The sequence below is a fragment of the Odocoileus virginianus genome, chromosome 17 (genome assembly GCF_023699985.2).
Source record: "Odocoileus virginianus isolate 20LAN1187 ecotype Illinois chromosome 17, Ovbor_1.2, whole genome shotgun sequence".
NCBI classification, from domain to species: Eukaryota; Metazoa; Chordata; class Mammalia; order Artiodactyla; family Cervidae; genus Odocoileus; species Odocoileus virginianus.
Genome location: NC_069690.1, coordinates 55,515,813 through 55,541,688, shown reverse-complemented (window position 1 = coordinate 55,541,688; position 25,876 = coordinate 55,515,813). Strand labels below are relative to the sequence as shown.

Below are 25,876 nucleotides of genomic sequence, written 5' to 3'. Positions count from 1 at the left end.
GGCATTTCCCAGGCAAGAATGATGGAGTGGGCTGCATTTCCTTCTCCAGGGGAACCTTCCCAACGCAGGGATCGAACTCACATCTCCTGCACAGGCAGGCAGATTCTTTACTGCTGAGCCTCCTGGGAAGCCCGATGCTCCTTCAAGCAATATTTTAGTTAAGGTGGGGGAAAGGCTTGTTTACACTGTTCAAGTTTCCTTGGTGGCTCAGACGGTAAAAAAAAAATCCACCTGCCAATGCGGAGACCCAGGTTCGATCCCTGGGTTGGGAAGGCAACCCACTCCAGTATGCTTGCCTGGAGAATTCCATGAACAGTGGAGCCTGGCGGGCTACAGTCCATGGAGTTGCAAAGAGTCGGACATGACTGAGTGACTAACACATACTGTTCAAGGAACTCTGTTCACTGCATCATTGCTGGGAACCCTCACGCAAGCCTTACCACTACACCACGGCTGATTTTAAAAACCAAACACAGCTCAGAAGAAGTGGACAATCCTGTTTTTCAACCTGTGAGCTCTGGGGTCAGGAGCATGGAGGAGTCAGATCACCCAGTTTACAGATGAAGAAATCGAGGCACAGAGGGGCCACGCTTCTCGGGACAGGATGGCCAGCACCTGGTCACTAAGCCTGATGTCCACTCCAGCGGGAACAGCCCTCTGCTCTCACAGGTGGCCGTCCACTCAGGCGTGTCCGACTCTTTGCGACCCCACGGACGGCCTGCAGCGCACCAGGCTTCCCTGTCCCTCACTGTCTCTCAGTTTTCTCAAGCTCACGTTCATCGAGTCCATGATGCCATCCACCCATCTCACGTTCATCGAGTCCATGATGCCATCCACCCATCTCACGTTCATCGAGTCCATGATGCCATCCACTCATCTCACGTTCATCGAGTCCATGATGCCATCCACTCATCTCACGTTCATCGAGTCCATGATGCCATCCGCCCATCTCATCCTCTGTCGCCAGCTTCTCACGAGACCTTAACAGCTAGTTAGGAGATGATCCAGAGTGGATAGGGGAGGAAGGGGAAAATACGATTTAACACATCTCCCTTTAACACTGCTGACGGCAAATACATGAAGATGGACTTGGCCTTATGCGTTCCTGGCTTCCCACTACCCCACCTAACTCCCCGTTTCTGAGCAACAAACACACTTAGTACCACGAAACACCCTCAGGGGACTTCCTCATCTTAAAATTGCTGAGACCTTCCCTGGCAGCTCAGCTGGTAAAGAATCCACCTGCAATGCAGGAGACCCCCTTTCTATTCCTGGGTCAGAAGTTCCTCTGGAGAAGGGACAGGCTCCCCACTCCAGTATTCCTAGGCTCCCCTGGTGGCTCAGCTGGTAAGGAACCCGCCTGCAGTGCTGGAGGCCTGGGTTAGATCCCTGGGTTGGGAAGGGATCTTTCCAGGATCAAACCCGGGTCTCCTGCATTGGCAGGTGGATTTTTTTTCACCATCTGAGCCACCAGCAAAACTTGAACAGTTTAAATAGGCCTTTTCTCCCCCTTAACTAAAATACTGCTTTCACAAGCAGCGCTGGGCTTCCTAGGTGGCTCAGTGGTAAAGAATCCGCCTGCCAAGGCAGGAGGTACGAGTTCAATCCCTGAGTCAGGAAGATGCCCTGGAGGAGGGCATGGCAACCCACTCCAGCGTTCTTCCCTGGAGAATCCCCATGCACAGAAGAGCCTGGCGGGCCACAGTGCGCGGGCTGGCACGGAGTCGGACAGGACCGAGCGACCGAGCACACACACAGTCACGGATGCAGATAAATCTGGGCCCCCCGCGTCTCTGACTCCGTCACCGCCAGCCCATGAGAAATCACCTGCAAATCGGCTCGTTCACAAGCACCACGCGGGAGGAGAGGCTGAGAAGGCAGACAGAAGCCAGACAGGCACACTCCACTCCTGTGGGCCACAGCAGAGAGGCAACGCTGACGGAGCCTGAGGCCGGAAGGGCCTCTGTATCAGAGGGCCGTTCGCGGAGGACGCGGCCAATAGGCCCCCCTGCACCCCCCCCCCACGGTCCTGTGAGTTCGCGGCTCAGCCTGGCGCGAGGGAGCTCTCCTTCCTGGGGGCTTGGGCTAAACCCCGGGTGGGGATGTATGGGCTGCAATGAAGCCAGAGAGAGGGGTGCTGACAGTCAGAGGCGGCAGGACATCACCATAAGCGCCTTGGGGAGGGAGAAGATGCCTCAAGACGTGTGTCTGCAGGAGCACCGCGGAAGGACAGAGTCTGCAGGCAGGAGTCAGCTCCCCCAAAAGCCAGCGCAGCAGCCTTCACAGAAGCACCCTGGGGCTCCAGGCAGCCAAGAGGGAGACTGGAAGTCTCTCCCTCCACTCTCTTTCCCTGGGACCCCGAAACGCCCCCAACAGCCCCAAAGTTCTGCTAAACTTTCTAGTTTCCACGTTCCCCCTCCTCAGACGCCTGAACCAGCGAGGACCGGGGAGAAGGCCTTTCCCCAGGGAGACGCACAAGGCCAGCAAATGAACTGGCAGCTGCCCGTGAATCACTCGGGGACTTCCTTCTCGTCTCCCGGCAACCGCATGCACTCGGCACCGGGACATTAAACACAGAGGGGAACGTCGGGAGGCATGCGCAAAACAAAACAAAAAGCCAAACACACCGCCTCTCCCCCCACCGCCCAACTCATCCCACAGCCCCACAGACCCAGCAAAGGGGGCCAGGGCAGGGGGAGGGGAAGGGTGGACACAGGAGCGTCCACCCAGGGGAGGAGAACGAGGTCAGGACCAGCCTCAGCAGGGCCGGACACACCCTCGCCCCACACCAAACCCTTCTGGGTCTAGCTTTTGTATTTGGCCAAAGACACACCTCTGTTAGCCTAGAGAAAGGCACTGGGCCAGCAGATTAGCGGGCACCTGGAGATCTGAAAGATCACTTAGAAACCCAGACTTGGGGGTGGGGTGGGGGTGGGTGGGAAGCTGACGGTGGTTGAGACGCCGGGTCGGCTTCCCTGCCTCTCCCCGCAGCATCATTTGCCAGGTTAAGGCAGCTGCTAACGTCAGGGCTGGGTCCCCTCCCCCTGACTTTTCCCTCGAATGTTTCCCTGCCCGTTGCTATGGCCACTAGGAGCTGGTTAGACAGGACTCCAACACGCCGCCTTGCCCTTCAGACCCTGCTTCTTTGAAAACACCCAGGACAGAAGGAGAATGCATCTTAAGAGTCTACAGGTGGAACAACCCCTGGAGAAAAACTGGGGACCAGGAAAGGAAGAACAGTAGTACCAGGAGGGCCCCTGCGAAAGGCTGAGTGCGTGTGCATGCAAGCTCAAGTCATGCCTGACTCTCTGCCACCCCAGGGACTGTAGCCGGCCAGGCTCCTCTGTCCTTGGGATTCTCCAGGCAAGAACACTGGAGTGGGTCGCCATGCCCTCCTCCAGGGGATCTTCCCGACCCAGGGATGGAACCCACATCTCTTGCTTCTCCTGCATTGGCAGCCAACAGGTTCTTTACCACTGTGCCACCTGGCAAGCCTGATATGCTGAATATCAGCCCCCAAAGATACATCTTAATACCCCTGCAACCTGTGAATGTCACCTCCTACAGCATAAGAGACTGCGCAGGTGTGAGCAAGTCAAGGATCTTGAGAGGCAGAGACTGTCCTGGATGACTGGGGGAGAGGGGACACGTACACTCCCAAGTGTCCTAATGAGAGGGAAGCAGAGGGGGAGGATGGAGAAGGAGCAAGAGGTGGGACGACGGAAGCGGGAGGCTGGACGGAGTGTTTCAAGGCGGGAAGCAGGAGGCAAGGGGAGCAGGCGGTCTCCAGAGGCTAGAAAGGCCAAGAAACGAACCCTTCCCCAGAGTTTTCCAAAGGAAAACAGCCCTGCAGACACCTTGACTTCAGCCCAGTGAAAGTGGCCGATGAAAGAGACCATGAGAGAAGTGAGTGTGGCTTCAAGCCACTACGTTCATGATGATCTTCTTGCAGCATATAGGGAACTGAGCTTGTCATTCAGGGCACACACCATCTGCTTCCCCACGGACGGAGAGAAGAGGGTTGCTGGCTGCTCTTGGTTGGGGTTGGGCGGCTGGCGCTGGGATGAAGTCTGAGGCACTGGAGGATGCTCAGCTACATCCCTGACCTCCAGCCTCAAGGAGCCAGGAACAGCCCCACTCAGGGCGACCACTGAAAATGCCTCGGACACGGCGTGTGTCTGGCATTGGGGGTGGGGGATGGGGAACAGCGGAATCCCTCCCACGGACAATCCCTGCCTCTGAGGTGCGGCCCGTTCTTGACTTCGGCTGCACCTGAGAACAACCTGGCAAGGTTTTCAAAACTCCCATGCCTGGGGCTCAGCCCCGTCTGGGGAAGCCGGAATCGCTTAGGGCGGGACGAGGCAGCAGTTAGAGCCGGGCCGCTGATTCCGACGGGTGGCAGGTGCTGAGAACCGCTGCACGTTGCCAAGGGCCAGCGAGCCCAGGGGAGAGAAGAAGGTGGCGATACACCTGAGTCCCAATGACAGCCAGGACGCAAGATGCCCCGAGGCAGAAACCGCCCCCAGGCTCACCAGGGCAGACTTGGGAACGCACATCCCGGCTGCCAGACCGGTGACTGGCTGGCCTGGGATTCCTGGTGACTGTGTCACCTCGTTTCCCGTCAGAACAGGGTGGATGCCCTGCAGGAAGGTGTCTCCCAGGAATAACCACACAAAGCCTCAGCCTCCTCCGCTCATAAAGCCAGCACAAAATGAGCCGGCTCCCACCCAACGCTATACACATGAACTCACTGGACAAGATGCACCATCTCGGTAAAAACGGTGATCCCACAGTGGGGCCAGTTTAGGGACAGGAAGCCTCCATTCTGCATCCAGTTGGTAAAGTCGCCAGGCACCGAAACCAGAATTCTCCCACAGGGATGCTCTCTGAGCAAGGAGAGACTTCACATCTCGAAAGCTGTCCTGATAATAAGCTTGGCTGGCGGTCCCTGCTCGGGTCAGAGTGGAAAGGGAGGAGAGAATCTAATGAGAAACCAGCCGCTGAGCAAGAGACAGAGCTGAACAGGTTGATGCTCTGACTTCTCACAAAGAAGGATGCGGTCACATGTAAGTTCTCTCTTCTGCTGGGACCGTCTTTTGCCTTCATTATTTCATCCCCGGCCTGCCTGGCCGAAAGGCTGAGCCAAGCGTTTCCTTATTTCCTTTGGCCCAAATCATGAAGTCCAGGATGTCACTGGGGTAAGCAGAGGGGAGGAGGAAGAGGAAGGAAAAACTAAAAAGAGGAGGATGGGAAAGAGGTGAGGAGGGAAGAGAGAGAGGAGTGGAGGACAGAGGAGGAGGGGACAAGACAGAGGCTCACAGCTACAGGATGAACAGGCCCCACCTGCGTCAGCCCTACCTGGCCACCTGGATGGGAAGGTGCATCGGGCTCCCTTAGCAGGGGCCCCCACCCTGCAGGACCTGATGCCTGATGGTCTGAGGTGCAGCTGATGTAACAACAATAGAAATAAAGTGCACAGTAAATGCAATGTGCCTGAATCATCCCCAAACCCTCCACCCAACCAACCTGGGTCCGTAGAGAAACTGTCTTCCAGGAAACTGGTCCCTGGCACCAAAACGAGTCGGGGCCCACTGTTCTACAGAAGAGGCGAACTCCCTGTGGGTCTTTGAGAGGCGAAGACTCAGTGGCATGGAGCCTCCCCGCTCTTGCCCTTCCCTTCCCCGGGATTCTTCCAGTCCACTTCATGCACCTGCTTGGAACAGAGAAAGCCAGTCACCCTGCACCAGGGCCATCAAAGAGGAAAGGGGCCCAGAGGCCTGGTCTGTCCCCAGAGACACTGAACAGGTTCCTGGGCAAAGAATCTAGGGCTTTGGAGCTCCCACTGGCCATTTCCAAGGCTCATGCGTTCCCTTCCTACATCCCGCCCTTCCGCACAGAGTCGGAATGCATCTCACTCTTAACTAAAGCAACTGAACTGAACTGAACTAGAACCTCTGGGTTCCCTCCAGTCTGTAAACCTCGTATGCTAATGTCCCAAATGTTGCAAACTCGTTGAGAAATAAGCTTTAGGAAGCTTCCAGATGTTCTGCTTGCAGGGCAGTATTTCTCTGTCTCTGTCCCCAGGGGTCCACTCATGAGGCCCAGCAGCCTGCCCGCCCGGGTGAAATCTGAGGGCCAAGAGGCACTGCCCAGGGGTGGGCAGGGAGACACCCTTTCCCGCAGGATCACAGGCAACCACTGCATTCATCAACTCCACCCCGGCAAAGACATGACCTTCTACACCCCATGTACTCTTCCGCCATCCCCACGCCCTGTTTCTTTCACTCTTCCAGGTGAGCCCTGCATCCCTGGGGTTTGATTCATGCAGTGCGAACACCTCTGACTGAGAACAGAGGTGCAGGTCCGTGACTCCCAAAGGAATAAGCTTTGTCCTCTGTGAGCATCCACCGCGCCTCTCCCTTAAAATTCTCGTCGGATGGCCCCCGTAATGGAGTCCAGGACCCAACAATACGAGGCAGCCCTTCCACGTGAGATGCTAAGTCAACACCAGCAGAGACGTCTTAGGAGCCGGACCGGCCAGAACAACAAGGGAATGGCGTTCGTGACCTGTCAAGGCCCCCGCGGGGCTGGTGGCCTCTGATCTCTAGAAAGCTAACTGCCAACGGGCAGCCTTGCACACACACAGCCACGCACACACCCTTCCCCACACGCACACACCTGAGGGATTCTTTGCACAAGGTGACGCGGTGTCCCTTTGATGCTCGCTGGATGTGTTCCCATTGGGCGAAAACCAGACCTCAATAAAACCGGGCATTATCAAGAGGCCGCTGGTGGGTGATAGCACCCGCCTGTTATCTCCGTGGCCCTGGGTGGGGCGCTCTGTGGTTCTCCACGGAAAAGCATTAACTTCTAGGTGGATCAAAGACCCTTCCGAACCGGCCGACCCGGATCTCTTGTTTATCCGCAGGGGATTGTTCCCAAAGATGGACTTTAAGATAACTGGGACCCCAGTCCCAGACTCACTCAGTCCTCTGCTTATCTATCACCCAGTGTGTCCCTCGGGGGCCGCCTAACGGCCAACCGCAAGGGCCTTCTGCTCTCTCTTGCTTTTCCAGGTGGCCCATCTAACAACAGAGCGTGGGGCCTGGGCCCCGAAGTGTCCTGGCCCTGCTGCAAGCTGGGGGCCTGGGGGCAGAGAGACACCTACTTGGGGGGGATCTCTCCATGAAATCACCCCAGGGAGGGGGTGTTCCAGAGAGCAGGGTGTTTACTACACTCTTTCCCCGAGAGGGAGACGCCGACGGTTCCTAGACGGACAGTTCCCCACACCTGGCCCCTGAAGTCCCTGGTCGGACTCTACCGTCTACCCTGATGTTCCAGGGCCCGCGATCCACCCGCGGGAGGACCCAGAGGGGCCTCCGAGCTGGTCTGGCTCTGGACTGCCCGTCGGCCTGGAGAGGAAGAGCAGGTGCGCTTAAGGATGGGAGGCGTGGCGGCCTGGGAGCCCCCCCGGCCTTCCTCGGCTCCACGCGGGCCTGGCAGCTGCGTGGTGCGGCCAGGCTTCTCCTTTCCGCCCAGGGCACCCGGGTCAGCGTACAGCCCTGGCAAGGCACATGACGAACAGAGGAGGGAACCAACAAGTGAGCCGCTTGCAGGTCAGCGGCAGGCCTGCGCGCTAAGTCGCTTCAGTCGTGTCTGACGCTTTGCGGCCTCCATGGACTGTAGCCCACCAGGCTCCCCTGTCCATGGGGATTCTCCAGGCAAGAATAGTGGAGTGAGTTACCATGCCCTCCTCTAGGGGATCTTCCTGACACAGAGATTGAACTCTGCGTCTCTTATATCTCCTGCATTGGCAGGCGGGTTCTTTACCACTAGTGCCACGTGGGAAGGCCTCAATCCCACCAACAGGGAGAACTCCAGGAAGCACATGCCCCTGGAGATGCTTCACTTAATGACATGCAGTCGGATCGAGGTTCACTTTCAGAGTCCCAGGCACGTGAGCTCAATCCTCTGTAACCCACCTGTAAGGCAGGAATTATACTCATACCGCCTCCCCGGCAGGGGTGCTAATGAGGACTGAGGCTCAAGAAGTAGGGTTTGTCTTTATCACCGTATTTCCCCATAGCACTGTCTCTATGGAGGAATCTAGGGCACTTCCCTGGTGGCCCAGTGGCTAAGACTCTGCAGTCCCATCGCAGGAGGCCCGGGTTCGATCCCTGGTTGGGGAACTAGATCCCACACACAGCAACTACAGATTCTGCAGCCCCAGTGGAGACTCGGCACAGCGAAATAAATATTTTTTAAAAAAGAATCCAGGTAACACATTTTCAAGGGTGGAAGAAGAAGTGCGTGCCTTGGTTATATCCCTGGTGTGGACTAGATGTAAGAGGCATCTGAAACGCCAGCTTGACCTTCCATCACTGCTTTTCTCCTCTTTTAAATCAGTGAAGTCGTTTCTGGCATCGAGAGGAACCCTTACTTCTTTTCTTGCTCCCTCATCTGCCCCTAAAAGCCTGAGGACTCCACCCGCAGGGAGTCGGTGAGGGAGCCAGGGGTCATGAGCGGGTGATAGGAGCTGGTTCCAATGGAGCCCCACCGTGAACACGGCCATGGACAGTCCAGGGGCTGCACGCTTGATCCCAGCCCAGCTGAGGCCACCGGGGACCCCAGCGTTGCCGTTGTGAAATGTATAGACACCTGATGGCTCAGTGGTAAAGAATCTGCCTGCAAAACAGGAGACACAGCAAACTTTCAATCGATCCCTGGGTCGGGAAGATTCCCTGGAGAAGGAAATGGCAACCCACTCCAGTATCCTTGCCTGGAGAATCCCATGGACAGAGGAGCCTGGCGGGCTACAGTCCATGGGGTCGCAGAGTCGGACATGATTGGGCATGCACGCATGCATGGGTGAATGTACAGACACCCTCTGCCTTTAGCTCGTACGTCTTTCCTCTGCGTTTCTCAGGCTTTTCACGTGTGGGCTGTCTTCCCCAAACCCCTGGTCTGTCTGCCTCCATCTCATCCCCGTTAGAGACGCCACAGCCTTGAAGAGCCAACCCAAGCGGCACGGCTGTCCGCGGACTCTGCCTGCTGGGCCGGGGCCCTGGCCCAGGCTGGACGGCGTGTGACGCGGGCGCGGAGTGGCTAAGGAAGCGGGGTCTCTGCACCCCACGGCCACGGCGGGCCAAGGCTGCCACCCAAGCCTGCAGCTGGGCTCCAGGAGGGGCGGGCAGGTCAGGCCGCGGGTTCATAGGACAGGCCACCCACACGGCACAGCAGGGCTGCTGGCTGTCCCCAGGGCCAGCCCCGCTCTGGCCCTCGGCCCTGCCTCGCAACAGGCCCCCACATGGCCTCGCTCGGGGAGGACGAGAGGACGAGGGGCTGAAGCCGGGGGCGAGGAAGAGCCAGAGACCCTTCCTGGGCGGAGGGTGGGGGCGGCAGGTCCCCCCAGCGGCAAGGCTGAGGGCACCAGGCCTGCGAGGAGCCGCGGTCTCCCTCTCCTAAGACCCAGATGTGTTTCCAGGATTTGATGGAACCTGAAAGAACCCGAACCTTCTCCGGTTACTTCACACTTTTCTAATTAAAGACGCAAACTGGATTTTCATGTTTGCAGAGACAGCTTTGAGCGCGAGTGTAGCCAGCGGAGCAAAAGAGGAAGGATCTCTTTCGTGTTCTCTCTCTCTCTCTTTTCTCTCTCTCTCTCTTTTCTCTCTCTCTCTTCCCTCTGAAAGCATAGGGACACGGGGGGAGGGGAGAAAACAGGATCTTGGCAGCCTGGCCTCCAAGCGCCCCTGGAGCCGGCCTGCGTTCTGTTGGAAGCTCTTCTCTTTTCTTTGCTCCCCGAGACACCAGTCCTCATCCCGGTCAGCTGGGCAGGGGTGGAGGTGGAGGGGAGCTGGGTGAGGCTCTGGGAAAAGAGAAGAAACAGGCAAAGCCCAGATCCTCTGACTTAACTGCCCAGAAAAGAGCCCGAACGCCTCGTCTGGGTGGAAGGCAACCGTCCCAGGTTCCTCGGCACGGTGAGACTTGCCGGAATCCAGAGCCCCGGCTGGCAGAACAAGGGTGGACAGTGGAACCGGCCGGGGTGGGGGGGCAGTCTGGGGCGGGCGAGGGGGAGGTCCCAGTGAATCACATAAATTAGAGACAGAAGGGATGTCAGGCCACCTTCACTTCCTTCCTCTCCTAATGGGAATTATCTCATTAGCCCTGAGCTTCCTAGAGGCTAACTTTAAACGATTCCTGTACCGGTCCTGTACCGGTGGGGGTTTCACAGCCGCACCACCCAACCCCCCACTCACTGCCCCCCTTCCCCATCAGATCTGCCTCCAGAAGGGCTCTTAAAGGGACAGCGGTCCAAAGACACCAGTTCAACCTATGTAACTCTGAAAGCTTTGCTCCAAACATCTCATTCAATGTTAAGTGTTGCCCTTTCAACCTTTATTTCCACTTATAGGAATTTATTATAAGAAAATGGTCATGGAGGGACTGCCCTAGAGGTCCAGTAGTTAATTAAGACTTGGCCTTCCAATGTGGGTGCGGGTTCGATCCCTGGTGGGAGAACTATGATTCTACACGCCTCATGGCCAGAAAACCAGAACATAAAGCAACAACAGTGATACTGTGACAAATTTAATAAAGACTTTAAAAATGACCCACATATAAAAATCTTATTTGAAAAAAGATAACAGTCATGGACACAGTTGTTGTGCTATGCTAGTTGCTCAGTCGTGTCCGAGTCTCTGTGACCCCCAGGACTGTAGTCTGTGCCAGGCTCCTCTGTCCATGGGATTCTCCAGGCAAGAACACTGGAGTGGGCAGCCATCTCCTTCTCCAGGGGATCTTCCAGAACCAGGGATCCAATCCGAGTCTCCTGCACTGCAGGAAGATTCTCTACTGTCTGAGCAACCAGGGAAGTCCCGTGGACATGGTAACAGGTCAATAATGCCACAACTTATGCCCACTTCCCCCAACAGACAGACATACTGTAATCTCTGGAACCTACAAATGCTATCTTATGTGGCAAAGGAGCCTCTGCAAACGTGTTAAGCTAAGGATGTTAAAAAGGGGAGATGGCCTTGGACCATCCACCTTAGCGCTAAACACCATCACAGGTGTCCTCATGCAGGAGCAGAGGGGCATTTGACTCCAGACGTGAAGACACGACAGGATCACAGAGGTAAGGGACGGGTGATGTGTCTGCCGCTCCAGGTGAGCCGACAGCCTCCAAAAACTGCGAGAGGCCGGGACCACTCCTGCCCCCAACTCCCCATCCCTCCCTGCCCCCGGAGCCTCCTCAGGGAGCCAGCCTTGATGACAGCAACTCGAGATTTTAGCTCCTAAGACTCATTTCAGACTTCTGGCCTCCAGAACTGCAAGAGAGTAAATGTGTGTATTTTTACAAAACCACCAAGTTGACGGTAATTTGTTACAGCAGACCCAGGAAACTAGTACAGATATAAATAAAATTCTTGCTACCAGGATTGTCATCAGGGCCTTATTTCACAGCAAAGAAGAAAAAATTTAAAATATTGAAAAATAACCAAGTCATAATCCTGCAATGAAATAGCTACCATAAAAATACTTAATTATTGCTTCATAATAAAGGGTTAATATATGACTGAGTATGAATTCTAAATATTTCCCTTGCCATTTATACATTTTCCTAATGGTGAGCATGGCTCCCCAGGTGGCTCACTGGTAAGGAACCTGCCGGCAACTCAGGAGACGTGGGTTCGATTCCTCCATCAGGAAGATCCCCTGGAGAAGGGAATGGCAATCCACTGAAAGATTCTTGCCTGGGAAAATCCATGGACAGAGGAGCCTGGCGGGCTACAGTCCAGGGAGTAACAAAGAGTCAGACACGATTCAGTAACTAAACAACAACAACAATTGGTAAGCATCTTATTATTACTTCTGTCGTCGTAAAAACCACATGTTTACTTGCAGGGCGGTATGAGGGTTAAGGATGGTTTGATCTCTTTCTACGAATGAAGGTGGAAGAACTGGAGACAGTTTAGCAGAGGGAGATAAGACAGAATCAGAGAATCCAGGGCTCTAAAGCTTCCTGGCCAAGAGGTTCTTCTTCACATATGCCACAGCCTGGTGTCACAGCCCCCACCCGTGCCCATCTGCAGACCCTCCTCCCTAACGCATGACCCTCGCTTACAGGCAGCTCATTCCCCTCGGCCCTTCACTTCAAGTCTGCTTCCTCCAGGCCCCCACCAACCATGTCTCTCTCTGCCTCCATCCTCTGATGCTGTTCTTTGCAGCTGGATGATGTATTAGCTTCCCAAGGCTGTTATCACAGTCTATTGATACCACAAACAGGTGGCTTAAAACAACATACATTTATCTTCTCACGGTTCCAGAGGCCAGAACTCCAAGGTCAAGGTGGCCATGGGGTGGTGTCTTCTAGAGGCCTTGAAGAAGAAGAGTTCTCTCCCGGCTTCTGGAGGCTCCCAGCAATCCCTGGGTCTCCCAGTAGCCCATCACCCCGATTCCTGCCTCTGTCTTCACATTGCCTTCTTCTCCGTGTCTGCCTCCCCTTCTCTTCTCTCCTAAGGACTTATTGTTGGATCTTTAACTAATTACATCTGCAAAGACCCTATTTCTAAATAAGGTCCCATCGGAAGCTCTGAACTGTACATGTGTGTGTGCTCAGCCGTGTCCGACTCTCTGCAACTCCGTGGACTGTAGTCCACCAGGCTCCTCTGTCCATGAGGCTTTCTAGGCCGTCATGAAATTCCATGGGGACGCTATTCAACCCACTAGGGGTGGTCTGCAGCTTCTTTCTCTGTCCACTTCTTCAAGACTCAGTAACCTCAGCCTTCTTTGATTCTTGTAGGTCCTAGAAGTCAATCCCTTTAGGAAGTATCTAGATGCAGATGGAATCTCCTTAAATGAAGGAACTTCCCAACAACTGGACTTACCAATGTTAGAGTGGTTGGCCTTAGGAGAGATCAGATTCTCCATCGTTGAAGTGTTCACACAGAAAACACCTCCCTGGGAAGACCTAGAGGAGATCCTGGGTTTGGACAGGAGATGGGATCAGCTGGTCAAAAGAGCTAGGAGAACAGGATTGTACCCAGTCCATTTAGCCCAGCACTGGATATAGAGATCTCCTCAAGAAAATCAGAGATACCAAGCAAACATTTCATGCAAAGACGGGCACAATAAAGGACAAAAATGGTAGGGACCTAACATAAGCAGAAGATATTAAGAAGAAGTGGCAAGAATATATAAAGAACTATACAAAAAAGATCTTCACAACCAAGATAATCACGATGGTATGATCACTCACCTAGAGCCAGATATCCTGGAATGCAAAGTCAAGTGGGCCTTAGGAAGCATCACTATGAACAAAGCTAGTGGACTTGATGGAATTCCAGTTGAGCTATTTCAAATCCTAAAAGATGATGCTGTGAAAGTGCTGCACCCAATATGCCTGCAAATTTGGAAAACTCAGCAGGGGTCACAAGACTGGAAAAGATCAGTTTTAATTATAATCCTAAAGAAAGGCAATGCCAAAGAATGCTCAGACTACCACACAATTGCACTCATCTCACATGCTAGCAAAGTAATGCTCAAAATTCTCCAAACCAGGTTTCAACAGTACATGAACTGTGAGCTTCCAGATGTTCAAGCTGGATTTAGAAAAGGCAGAGGAACCGGAGATCAAACATCTGCTGGATCAAACATCTGCCAACATCTGCTGGATCATCAAAAAAGCAAGAGAGTTCCAGAAAAACATCTACTTCTGCTTTATTGACTATGCCAAAGCCTTTGACTGTGTGGATCACAGCAAACTGTGGAAAATTCTGAAAGAGATGGGAATACCAGACCACCTGACCTGCCTCTTGAGAAACCTGTATGCAGGTCAAGAAGCAACAGTTATAACTGGACATGGAACAACAGACTGGTTCCAAATTGGAAAAGGAGTATGTCAAGGCTGTATATTGTCACCCTGCTTATTTAACTTATATGCAGAGTACATCATGAGAAATGCCAGACTGGATGAAGCACAAGCTGAAATTAAGATTGCCGGGAGAAATATCAATAACCTCAGATAAGCAGATGACACCATACTTAGAGCAGAAAGCGAAGAACTAAAGAGCCTCTTGATGAAAGTGAAAGAGGAGAGCGAAAAAGTTGGCTTACAACTCAACATTCAGAAAACTAAGATCATGGCATCTGGTCCCATCACTTTATGGCAAAGAGATGGGGAAACAATGGAAACAGTGGCAAACTTTATTTTTTGGGCTCCAAAATCACTGCAGATGGTGACTGCAGCCATGAAATTAAAAGGTGGTTGCCCCTTCGAAGGAAAGTTATGACCAACCTAGACAGAATGTTAAAAAGCAGAGACATTATTTTGCCAACAAAGGTCCATCTAGTCAAAGCTATGGTTTTTCCAGTAGTCATGTATGGATGTGAGAGTTGGACTATAAGGAAAGCTGAGTGCCGAAGAATTGATGCTTTTGAACTGTCGTGTGGGAGAAGACTTTTGAGAGTCCCTTGGACTGCAAGGAGATCCAACCAGTGCATCCTAAAGGAAGCAGTCCTGAATATTCATTGGAAGGACTGATGCTGAAGCTGAAGCTCCAATACTTTGGCCACCTGATGTGAAGAACTGACTCATTTGAAAAGACCTTGATGCTGGGAAAGATTGAAGGTGGGAGGAGAAGGGGACGACAGAGGGTGAGATGGTTGGATGGCATCACTGACTCAATGGACATGTGTTTGAATAAACTCCAGGAGTTGATGATGGACAGGGAGGCCTGGCGTGCTGCAGTCCATGGGGTCACAAAGAGTCAGACACGACTGAGCGACTGAACTGAACTGGCTATAGCAAAGGCACTAAACAGATGCTCATCGCCCCATCAGGAGTGCCCTCTTCAATCTCAACAGTCCTCTTTTCAGTGAATGCATGAAACACTACAAAGCAACATAAACTAAGAATTAGATGATCTGTGTATTCAATAGCTATTTGCCAAGCACCCTATTGGTACACCGAATACAGTCTGACAGTCCTATGTGCCTCTCTTTTCTTTGCTGATAAACCAGGATAGATCATATGGTACCAGAAATCAGCACCTCAATGCCTATGTGGCCTGAGAAGGGGATTCAGGGCCTCCAGACTTTCTAAACGTGCAGTTGGAAGGTCCCTCGGGGAAAACCTAAGCGATGAGGCCCTGGGATCCCTTTTTGTTCCTGCGCTGCCCACTGAGAAAGGCCGAGAAGGCGGGGGAGCCTTCTGCAGCAGCCAAGGGCAGGCTGGCTGTTGTGGCTGGAGCCCAGACAAAGCGGGTGACTGATCAGCTGTGGGAGGCCCCAGGAGCTCCTAAGTCACAGGTGGGCGCCTGCAAAGTCATCTTCCCAGGGGAGCAGCGGCCTCAGGCCCTGCCTCACCGCTAATCACTGTAAGCACCCCAGTGTCTCAGCCCCACGCTGGGTGGCCCTCGCCCCACCCACCACCCACCCCGGAGCCTGTCCCATGCTTGGTGATCTCAGCCGGCCTCACACAAACCCTGTCAAGGAGGCAGGACAGGTGTTAGGATCCCCACTTCCCAGACGGGGAAACTCTGCCGGAGCCGAGGGCCACCCAGGGAGTGCAAGCCCCGGGCTCCGTCCACAGCCCAGGGCGACGGTGACCCCAAACTCCCGCGCTGCCCACCAGGACTTTGGGGCTTTACACGTTCTTGTGGTTTAGTTGTTCAGTCGTGTCCGACTCTCTGCGACCCCATAGACTGCAGCCCACCAGGCTCCTCTGTCCACGGGGTTCTCTAAGCAAGAACACTGGAGTGGGTTGCCATTTCCTCGTCGAGGCGATCTTCCCGACCCAGGGATGGAACCTGTGTGGACTGCAATGGCAGGCAGGTTCTTTACTGCACACCACCTGGGAAGCCCAGGGCTTTACACAGCTGGCGCCAGATAGCCAGGGGATGTCTCCTCTGCCTGGGAACTGCTGCCTTTTTTGGACGCTGGGAGCCCAAGTCACCGAAGTTCCCACCTCTTCCCATTCCATCAACCTCCGTCCTGCTGCTCGAGGGCGGAAGGGGAAGAGCACTGATTTGGGGGCGGTGGGGGGAGGCAGGCATGGCTTGTGCCCGGGCAGTGCTGCCCCTGAGAGCGCGACGTGCACTCTCGGGGCCTGGGGGGAGAGGCTGTGCACCATGCACTTTTCTGGGTACGGAGAAGAGAGAGGAGAGAGCAGAGCTGATCTGAACACCTCGCTGCCTCGCTCGGACTCACACGCCAGGGCACCCCCATGGGCCCCGGAAGCGCCCTCTGTCTCCCTAAGCTGTGCCCAGCAGCCTCCGCCGGGGTGGACTGCCGTGGAGCCGAGTGCAGCAAGAACGGTCCCCCTCTTCTGGGGTCACAGGGCAGCTGGGCCCGAGGTCACGGCCCCGGGTCAGGGGGCGCCCTGGGAGGTGGCAGAGGTCCTCCTCCATGGGGTCCCTGGACGACATCGCCCACAGCGCCCGCAGCCACGCCCAGCAGGCTTGACCGAGCCCGGCAACCAGGTCCCCAGAGGCAGCAGCCGCGGGGCGGGGAGGGGATCGCAGGATGCCCGGACTCGGGCCGATCCCCCAGCTGCAGTTTCCCCTCAGCCTCGTCCTCCGTGGCATCTGTACCCCAAGGGGCCCCTCGGGAGAGGCGCTGGGGCTGAGGTCCACGGCCTCTTCTGCACGCGGGGTCGGGCGGGAAAGGAGGCTGAAGTGGGGAGCAGACAGTGTGGGAGTCGTGAGCAGTCAGGCGGCCCGCGGCGAGCCAGGCCAGCGGCAGGTTCCCATGGCACCCTGACTGGCAGCGTGAATAGCTAACCGCGCCCCAGACAGGTGCTGGCGGCCTGGCCTTAGGAGCGCTCGCTCAGGGCCCAAGGTGATTCACTTCCCCTGTGTCAGCTCCGGCAGAGTGAGTCAGCGGAGCTTCGCACCAGCTCTCCCAGCTCGGCTGAGGAGCACACACCCCTCCCTGTGCACCACCTGTTTCCCAGGTCTGCGGGGCCCCCTGCGGCTGACCCCCGAGGTTCAGGGCAGACAGCATCCCTGGTACCCAGCCTCCAGCCCTCCATGCTCGGGACAGCTCAGCAAGTCACGACTGCGACCCACCAGGAGTCCGGAGAGACAGCCCGACAGGTGTGCCTGCAGGCCCGAGGACCGGTGAGCCGGCGTCACCTCTGACTTTTGACAGCCGTCTCCAACCTTCCCGACCCTCTTTGGAGACAGACTAGAGGTGGAAAACTCCAGAACTGGTGAACCAAAGGGCGAAACCATAAGGCGATGCCAGCTTCCCTCTGCGGACCAACAGGGACCGAGGTATGAAAACAGAGTCCCGTGGCTGTTAACATGCTTCCTACTTCCTACGTCGGGGGAGGCAGCGCTGGCCACCGAGGCCACGATTCTGGAGGCAGGCTCCTGTGCTGGGTGTGGAGCAAACCTTTTAGGAGGAATGGCCTGGAAAGATATCTAATAACGTTCACCCGGGGAAAAGAAACTCACACATCCCTTCTGTCCCCACTCATGTATGGTCTCTCCTACAAAATAATATTTTTTTTGTAATTAAAAAGACAAAGTTAAAGAGGGAAAAGGAAAAATATGAAAATAGAACACAACAGTTAAAAAAAAGAAAAGAAAAGAAAAACCTCACTGGAATAGTTTGGGGGTTTACATTTTTTTTTCTTTTTTTTTTTTTTCATTCTCAAAAAGTCCCTCCCACTACCTGGTCTCTAAAACAGACGGTAAACAGAGATGACATCAAACTGGACAGTGACTGGCTGTCTCCTGGCCAGGGGCTGTCCGCAGGTGTGAGACTGACAGACTGAGAAAAGATGACACCATTTCTATCCTTAGAAGATGAGAAGGGTGGAGGAGGGGCAAGGACAGGAAAGGCTGAGCTCTGGGTGTGGGGGGGGGGGGGACCCGACACCCTGCCCACCGCTGGCCTTCTGGGTGAACTCGTTTGTCTAGATGGGGGCCCCCGAAGTGGGGCTCCCTGTTGGGGAGTTTTGTTTACCCCTCACCTCTCAGGTACGGTTAGCTCAAATCACCCCCGAGGGCTCCGAGAGTTCGGGCTGCAAGCTGTCTGCGCTCCACGGAGCACTCCGGACTTTCCAAACTGCGTCTTGAGACCCACTGGTTGCCGCCGCAGCTTTGGCTTGACCCCTGAAGGGGGCGAGGTGCTTTCCCCGCCACACACACGTCCCGCACATCACAGCTGCGTCCCTGGCCCCGAGTGGACTGAGGCCAGAGGGGAGGGGGCAGACTCCACCCCTGGCGGCTGGCTCGGGGGACCGCGTGAGTCATGAGGCCTGGCCGGTGACCGCGATGTCCCGGGGTGAAGTGGGAGGCCTGGGGGATGCGGCCTGATGCAGGGACCAGAGCCATGGTGACTCAGACTGGGGCCCCGCGGGGAAGTTCCGTCGCCGCGTCCTTTGGATGGCTCCTGTCACCCCCCCTCCCCTGGTGAGGTCATCCCCAGGGCCGCTCAGAACTGGGACTCGCTCAGTTCTCTGCGAGCGCCTGGCTTCCCTCTCAATCACAGTTATGGCAGGAATGATCATTTTAGCATCCGCACCTCTCCACCACCCACCACACACACACACATGATGGATGGACCCAGGCAAAGAGCCTGTCCTCCCCCCAGGGCATCAGATTTTTCATCTGTAAAAACAGGTCTTCCTCCTGATGATATCACGCAGGGGCCTCCGGGGCTCAGAGGCAGTGAGCAGACTGCTCGCTGAGAGGAAGTCTGCTAAATCCATGCGAGTGGGTGATATTCTAATATTACTGCTTGTGACTACTGCTCCACAGACCTGGCCACTGGGCCATCTGCCTTCATCTCGCCGGGCCACTGGGTCTGGAAGTAAAGGAGTCCAAGGTGATGGGTGAGAAAGTGTCTCCAGGGACTTCCCTGGTGGTCCAGTGGTTAAGAATCTGCCTGCCCAGGAAGAGGGACACGGGTTCAATCCCTGGCCCAGGAAGATTCCACACGCCGCAGATCAACTAAGCCTGAGCGCCTCCAGGACCGAAGTCGTGAGCCCTAGAGCCCAGCTCTGCCACAAGAAAAGGCACCAGGATGAGAAGTCCCCGCGGGGCAGCTAGAGAGGAGCCCGGCTCGCGGCAGCTAGAGCAAAGCCGCGCAGCAGTGAAGACAAGCGCAGCCAAAAGTAAGGAAAAGCAGCGGCTGCGCCGTGCCGGCTCAGTGGTTGCGGCCCATGGGCCCAGCTGCTCTGCGCCACGGGGAACATTCCCGGACCAGGGATGGAACCCACGTCCCCCGCACTGGCAGGCGGACACACACCCACCGTGCCACCAGAGACGCCCGATGCCTGCGTGTTTGGGTTTCCTTCCGATTCAGGTCAGCAGAGAGCCCCGACTGCATCTCCCCGCGCTCTATGGGAGGTTCCCGTTAGTTACCTGTCTTATCCGTGCTGTCAGCAGTGCGTGTGCTGACACAGGTCAGTCCCAGCCCTGTGATCTCTCCCGTTTCCTTTACTTCTCCTCCATCACTACCAGTCTCTGCTGGCCAGTCTGCGGCCTGCCCGAGTGACCCCCGGGGGCTCCCCTTGCAGGGATGAGGCACGTCTGACCCCCGGGCTAAGTCCCAACCCCAACATGAGGGCCTCTGCTGAGTGAGGCGGGCACAGCTGTTGAGGCTGAGTCCCTGGGGCGGGCTCCCAGCCTGCCTCCGCTCCGGCTCCTGCCGTGGCTCCCAGCGCCCTCGGGGGGAACGCCCACTCCTGTCCACAGACTCCAGGCCGACTCCTGCTTTGGCCCTGACCTTGACGGAGCTGCTGCCCGCAGACGGCTCCTCCCGCCTCCGCTCCCCCAAGTGTGTGCTCCGACAGCAGCTTCTCAGGGAGGCAGCCGCCCTATTCAGGGCCTCACCCTGCCCTCCCCACCCAGCCCAGCAGCACACTCGAATGCCCCTATCGCTGTTTCTTGCCACAATGCCATCACCTCCTTCTGTACTAGATAATCTACTTATTTACTACACCTGCTGCTTCTTACAGACCCTCCCCTGCCCCGCACCAGCAGGCAAGCTCCGTGAGAGCAGGGTGGTGTTATCTGCCTAGAACAGCCGTACCACACAGCAGACGCCCAACAAGGATCTGTTCGATGAATGAATGAGTGAATGAATGAATGAATGAATGAACGAACAAAAGAGGGCATCATTGCCATCAGAATGGGGCAGAGAGGCTGTGCCTCTCATAGAATGAACTGGCATTCAGGCCGGCAGGGGCGGGGGGGGGGGGGCATCACCCAGGGAAGGCAAGGGAGAAGGCTGGCTCGGGCGGAGAGCTCTGTTCTCAAAGGCCATGCCCACAGCTCACCTGGAAATCCCCTGGAGTCACTCATTAACCCTGCCCCCCCCCACCGCCCACACACAGCCTGCCAGTCACCCGAGCCCAGACAGCCCCTAAAGCACCGTTTAAGCCACGGACTCTGCCTCCCAGGCCCAGCCTCCCACCAGGTAATCCACACCACCATCTGAACACCCCGTCTGAGCAGACTCTACCAGGGGCGGCAACAAAGGGGGTGGGATACACGGGACACCCCAGACCGGGCAAACAAGCCCGCCACACCCTCACCGGCCCTCCAGGCCCCAGCGGGGGAAGGCAGGGCGGCCCGGTGAAGTCCCAGAAGCAAGGCGATGCGCCAGCTGTGGGGACCACCGCGGCCACGGGGTCCTCTGGGCGGGGGGTTTGGAGAAGGTGAGGCATACAGACGGGCACCTGGGAGACCGTGGGGGAGCACAGAGGCGGGGGTGGCGACAGTTCGGTCTTGCACTGCGTGTGCGTGCTGTCACTTCACTTGCATCCAACTCTTTGTGACCCTGTAGACTGTAGCCTGCCAGGCTCCTCTGTCCATGGGATTCTCCAGGCAAGAATCCTGCAGCAGGCTGCCAGGCCCTCCTCTGGGCGATCTTCCTGACCCAGGGATTGAACGCACGTCTCTTACGCCTCCTGCACTGGCGGGCAGCTTCTTAACCACTAGCGCCACCTGGGAAGCAGGCGACTGGGACAATTCACTGTCCCTCGGAATAGAAAGAGACCACAGCGACCGGTGCAGGCTCTGGCTTTGCATCCTGGGCAAAATGACGGGGTCTCAGCTTCCTCCCCTGCAGGTTTGGTCCAGCATGACTGATCGGCTTGGCTTGTAAGAGGTGAGAGGGCGTCCATCTCAGTAAGAGCCCTGAAGAGTACAGCCTGGCCTGAATTAATCGCGACGACTGTTAGATTTTATCAACCTGAGTTTCGGGACCTTCTCAGTGGCTCCTGCCTGCCAGTCACGATGCGGGGCTGGTACCCAGGCGTGTAGGGATGCCCAGACAACCAGGTATGACATGAAAAGAGAAGAACCCCCAAAGCCAGAGAAGCTTCAGGGCTATGGCTGTACCTTGACTTCGGAGTGCGGCTCGCCTTTTATCTTGTCCTGCTTTCTTGGCTTGAAGCATCTCTTCAGGTCAGCCACAAGCCTCTGATTTCACCTGGAAAAAGAAGAGGAGATTTACACCAGGGAACAGGACTATGACGCTCAACTTCAAGCTTCAGACAAATGCCAGACAGTGTCCCAGGGACACAGGGGCTTCTAGGGACTCAATAAGCATAAACCTGTGTGGAATCAGAACGAAGGGAGAAATCCATTTCCTATCTGTCATGTATGTGGCAAACTGAGGAAAGCCTTCAAAAGAAATACATGTTATCCACATGATAAACCAGACCGAGACTAAACAAGACACAGTGGTTGACATGATAGTAACTGTGTTCAAATTACGACGAAATTTATTTTTTTCATTTAAGTGTATTTATGCTTAATCAGAGGATGATTGCTTTACACTACTGTGTTCGTTTCTGCCTCACATCAACACACCCAGCCACAGGCACACACACGTCCCCTCCCTCTTGAAACTCCCTCAGACCTCGAGCCACCCCATCCCACCCCTCCAGGCTGTCACAGAGCACCGGGTTTTAAATCCACAGTTGACCTTTTCTACAAAGATGATCTGTGGCCACAGTCCTGAGTTGGGGAGCCTTTTGCTCAAAGATTCCTATGATGCTATTTCTGAATTTTCACATGTTCCCATCTTATGGTATGTTTGGATTCATTGAGTGAGATAACTCACCAGGAACACCTAGCCCTGTGCTCGGCCCCTAATGCACACTCGGCAAATATTAGCTGTGCTTTTACTAATTTTACTCCTTTGTGGGTTTCTAGAGAGCAAGGCTATTCCACATCATCCGCAGAATTCCTGAGCAAACGGGCACAGTTATCAGCGTGGTTGCTGTTGCTGCAAAAAACTAGATATTTAATCTTTAAATTCGACCCCTGTAAATTCAACTTACTTCAGAAACCAAGAAGAGTAGTATTTCAAAAGGTGTTTAAAAATAATAGCTCTATTCTCAGCTTCCCCATCATTAGGCTCAAAGAAATCACTGGAGATCCTTAGGCTGGCAAATGAAAACAGAGAGAAGAAAGAGACAAGGGGGAAACAATACCATCAGATTTGAAACAGAAAACCTGTAACCTTCGCTCATAAGAGAACGCATTGTTTGGGTGCCGTTTGGCTCCTCGCTGGATGCACACACATCATAGCGGGGCTTGGATCATGCACTCGTTTCCAGAGTTTCCGAGTTCCAGGGCCGAGCCAGTTCCCTGCAGCCACCGGACCCGGGTCCCTGAGAGCTCCAGCACCCCTCCCCCAATCCCGGGGACACATGTTTGTTGGGCGGGCTTCCTCTCCACACCCAGGAGCTCATCTCAGGACCAACTTCCCAGGCGGTGCGAGTGGTAGAGAACCTCCCTGCCAATGCAGGAGACGCAAGAGATGTGACTTCGATCCTTGGGCTGGGAAGAACCCTTGCAGAAGGAAGTGGTAACCCCACAAATGGGCACCCACTCCAATATTCCTGCCTGAGAACCTCGTGGACAGAGGATCTGTCACGCTATAGTGGATCTAGGTGGGCTATATAGGATCTGGTGGGCTATAGTCAGTGGGGTTGCAACTCACACGTGCCAGAAAACTCATTAAAAAGAAGCATTAAGACAGCAAGATGGGGCTTCGAAGCTGAGCCACCTTGGAATGGCTCACTGGTGATGAACTCCCCTCCAATGCAGGAGCTACAGGAGAAGAGGGTTTGGTCCCTGGGTCAGGAAGATCCCCTGGAGGAGGAAATGGCAACCCACTCCAGTACTCTTGCTTGGAGAATCCCATGGACAGAGGAGCCTGGTGGGCTACCGTCCATGGGGTCCCAAAGAGTCAGACACAACTGAATGACTCAGCACAAGCACAAAACAGCAAGATACTCTCCAACTCCAACCCCAGTGTCCAGAATGGATTCCTGTTCCTTAGTACTTTATGCAAAGCCACCCCGATGCCCCACCCATGTTCAGCTTATTAGGTGGAAAGCATCTGATAAACCCATCAAGCTCACACCTGGGTGAGTGGAAATGAATCCAACTGGCCTTCCAGGGGAGATGGGAAGTGTCACACAAGTGGATCTAAACTTACCCTGCCCCCATGACATCTCAGTCCAGCCAGGAGCAGATATTGGGGAAGGAGGGAAGGGGACCCTAAGGGAGGGGGTCTTCTTTAAATCCTACGGTGAGATGAGGCGGGGACTGAGGGTCCCCAGACACGGCTGCTCACTGAAATCACCATTCCCCGGCCCCGGGAAGCTGGAAAATCACACTGAAACCTGGGTCCCATCCCCAGTGGTTGTGATGGGTCCCGATTAAGGTCCTGGCACTGGGTTTTTAAAAAAAGGGGTTTTGAAGTTCCCAGGAATCTACCTAAGGCCAACACCCAGTGGGCACAAGTCCAGGTCTCAGGACACTTTTAGGGGGGTTGCAATTTCTTTTTAAAATCAGAAGGAGCTTTGACAATAATATTAATGCCTACAAAACAGTGCATCCAGCCTGGGTTATAGCCACCCTTTTATGAAGGCATAAAATATCATTATTATTTGATTGGCTTTTACAGGTAGGAAGGAGCCCCCAAAGATAAAAGTACCTAAGGTCACAAGAATCTTAATTCAGCCCTGAATTTACCTATTTCCTTCCAATTGCCCAACCCGCCAGTCTTTTTCTTCCCCCTAGATTTAAACAAGTTCTCTGACTGAGGGGTCAGTTTGCTAGTTTTGACTCTGTTACAAGCATCAGAACCCTACTCTCAAATAGAACGAAAACAACAAAGGAGATGGAACTTTTTGGTGCACTAAAAAGTCCAGCTGTGTTTGGCTTCAGGCAGTCAACTTGCCAGGCTTCCCTGAGACCCTCTGTTGAATCCCCCCCCCCCCGACCCCCACCCCAGCCCGAAGACTCTCCCCCAACTGCTGCTCATGGACTCGCCCCCCGACTTGGGTGGTTCCACCCCAGGAGCACTGGGCTTGATTCTCAGCAGGCAGATGCCCCAGTAGCCACCTTCTCCCCTCCTCGTGTGGAAGCAACATCGCCTGGCAGGGCAGAGTAGCACCTCTGAGGTTCAAACACTCACCCTCAGCCCCTAGGGTGTAAGCACCGAGCATCCACTGCACCTAGGCCCAGAAAAGACAGCTATATCATCTGATCTGGCAAATCCATACCATGAATTTGAGTGTTAGATCCACAGGAAAAATTAACCTAGATCTTTACTGGGATTTGTCTCCAGGTTAGGATTAAAGTTCCCTTACTTATTTCTTTTAATTTTCTTGCTAGTCTTCCCTGGTGGCTCAGATGGTAAAGAATTCACCTGCAATGCACGAGACCCAGGTTTGATCCCTGGGTCGGAAAGACCCCCCTGGAGGAGGAAATGGCAACCCACTCTAGTATTCTTATCTGGGAAATCCCATGGACAGAGGAGCCTGGCGGGCTACAGTCCATGGGGCCGTGAAAGAGTCAGACACAAGTGAGTGACTAACACTTTCACTTTCATTTATTTCTTTCCATTTTCTTGCTGCGGGGCGGGGTTGGGGGGTGTGGAAAGTCCTTTCTCTGCCTGCCGCCCCTAGTAAGCCTCTTAGACACCATCGTTACGGTATTTCTGTTTGAGCACTCTGCTGGTCTCCATTTCACAGGCTGATCATTGGTACTAAATTAAACCATGTGTTCAGCTGCCTAGCCTATTTCCTGGCCTATAGTAAGTAATAAATAACTGCTAGCTCTTACTACTATTGTAAAAAAAAAAAAATTACAGAACTGCATAGGTTAAGAAAAAACAAATCTGGGAAAAGAAAGCAAAGGTTACCAGCTGTCATCTCAGGTTAAGTAAGTTGATGGGTGATTTGTGTTCTCATGTTTGTGGGTCTAAAATGAACAGGCTTTGTTTGACAGAGAAACAAAATGCCATGGTGTTTAAAAACTAATAAATGTGCAAGGGATATTCATCCTCTTGAACCAGAAATACAACTATCTATGCCATTAAAAAAAAAAAAAAGAATGAAAGTCAAGACAGAATTTGCAGAATGGCTTGTGAAATCAAAAATGAATTGGAAATTGGTGGTCGCGGCTGCTAGCCTGATCCAAAGTTTGGGGTTTGAGGTGCAATTCGGCAAGGGCACCCTGGGGACTCGCTCGGCCAGGGTGAGCCCAGAAGTCAGATAGGCCCGGAAAGTCAGGGCCTGGGGGTGATCTTAGAGGCAGCCTGAGATGTCCCTGGAGGATACGGTCAGCACTGGCCTGGCCTGTGTATCTGACCAGGAGTCCTCGCCCCACTGACAGGCTACAGCCCCAGGGCTCAGCAGACCTGCTCTGTGGCATTTTCCGAATATCTGCACTGTCACAGACAGAGGGCTCCCTGACGGCATCCGCGTTTCAGTTCAGGACCTACCACTGCCCAGAGACTGTTACCCAACCTCCGGCTGCAAACAGACCCCGGCTCCATGAGGCAGCTTGCAGGGGCCGACCTGGAAACAAGAGTCTGCTCCCCTCTGCTC

General features: G+C 54.6%; 1 long non-coding RNA gene across 1 annotated transcript in view; it reads right to left on the bottom strand.

The window, feature by feature from the left end:
• Nucleotides 1-25,876, bottom strand: part of LOC110142684 (uncharacterized) — a 156,982-nt gene that overhangs the window by 5,523 nt on the left and 125,583 nt on the right. Inside the window, exon 2 of the long non-coding RNA XR_002315387.2 lies at nt 21,363-21,453. This is a non-coding gene — a long non-coding RNA (uncharacterized lncRNA). The remainder of the gene's footprint in view (nt 1-21,362; nt 21,454-25,876) is intronic.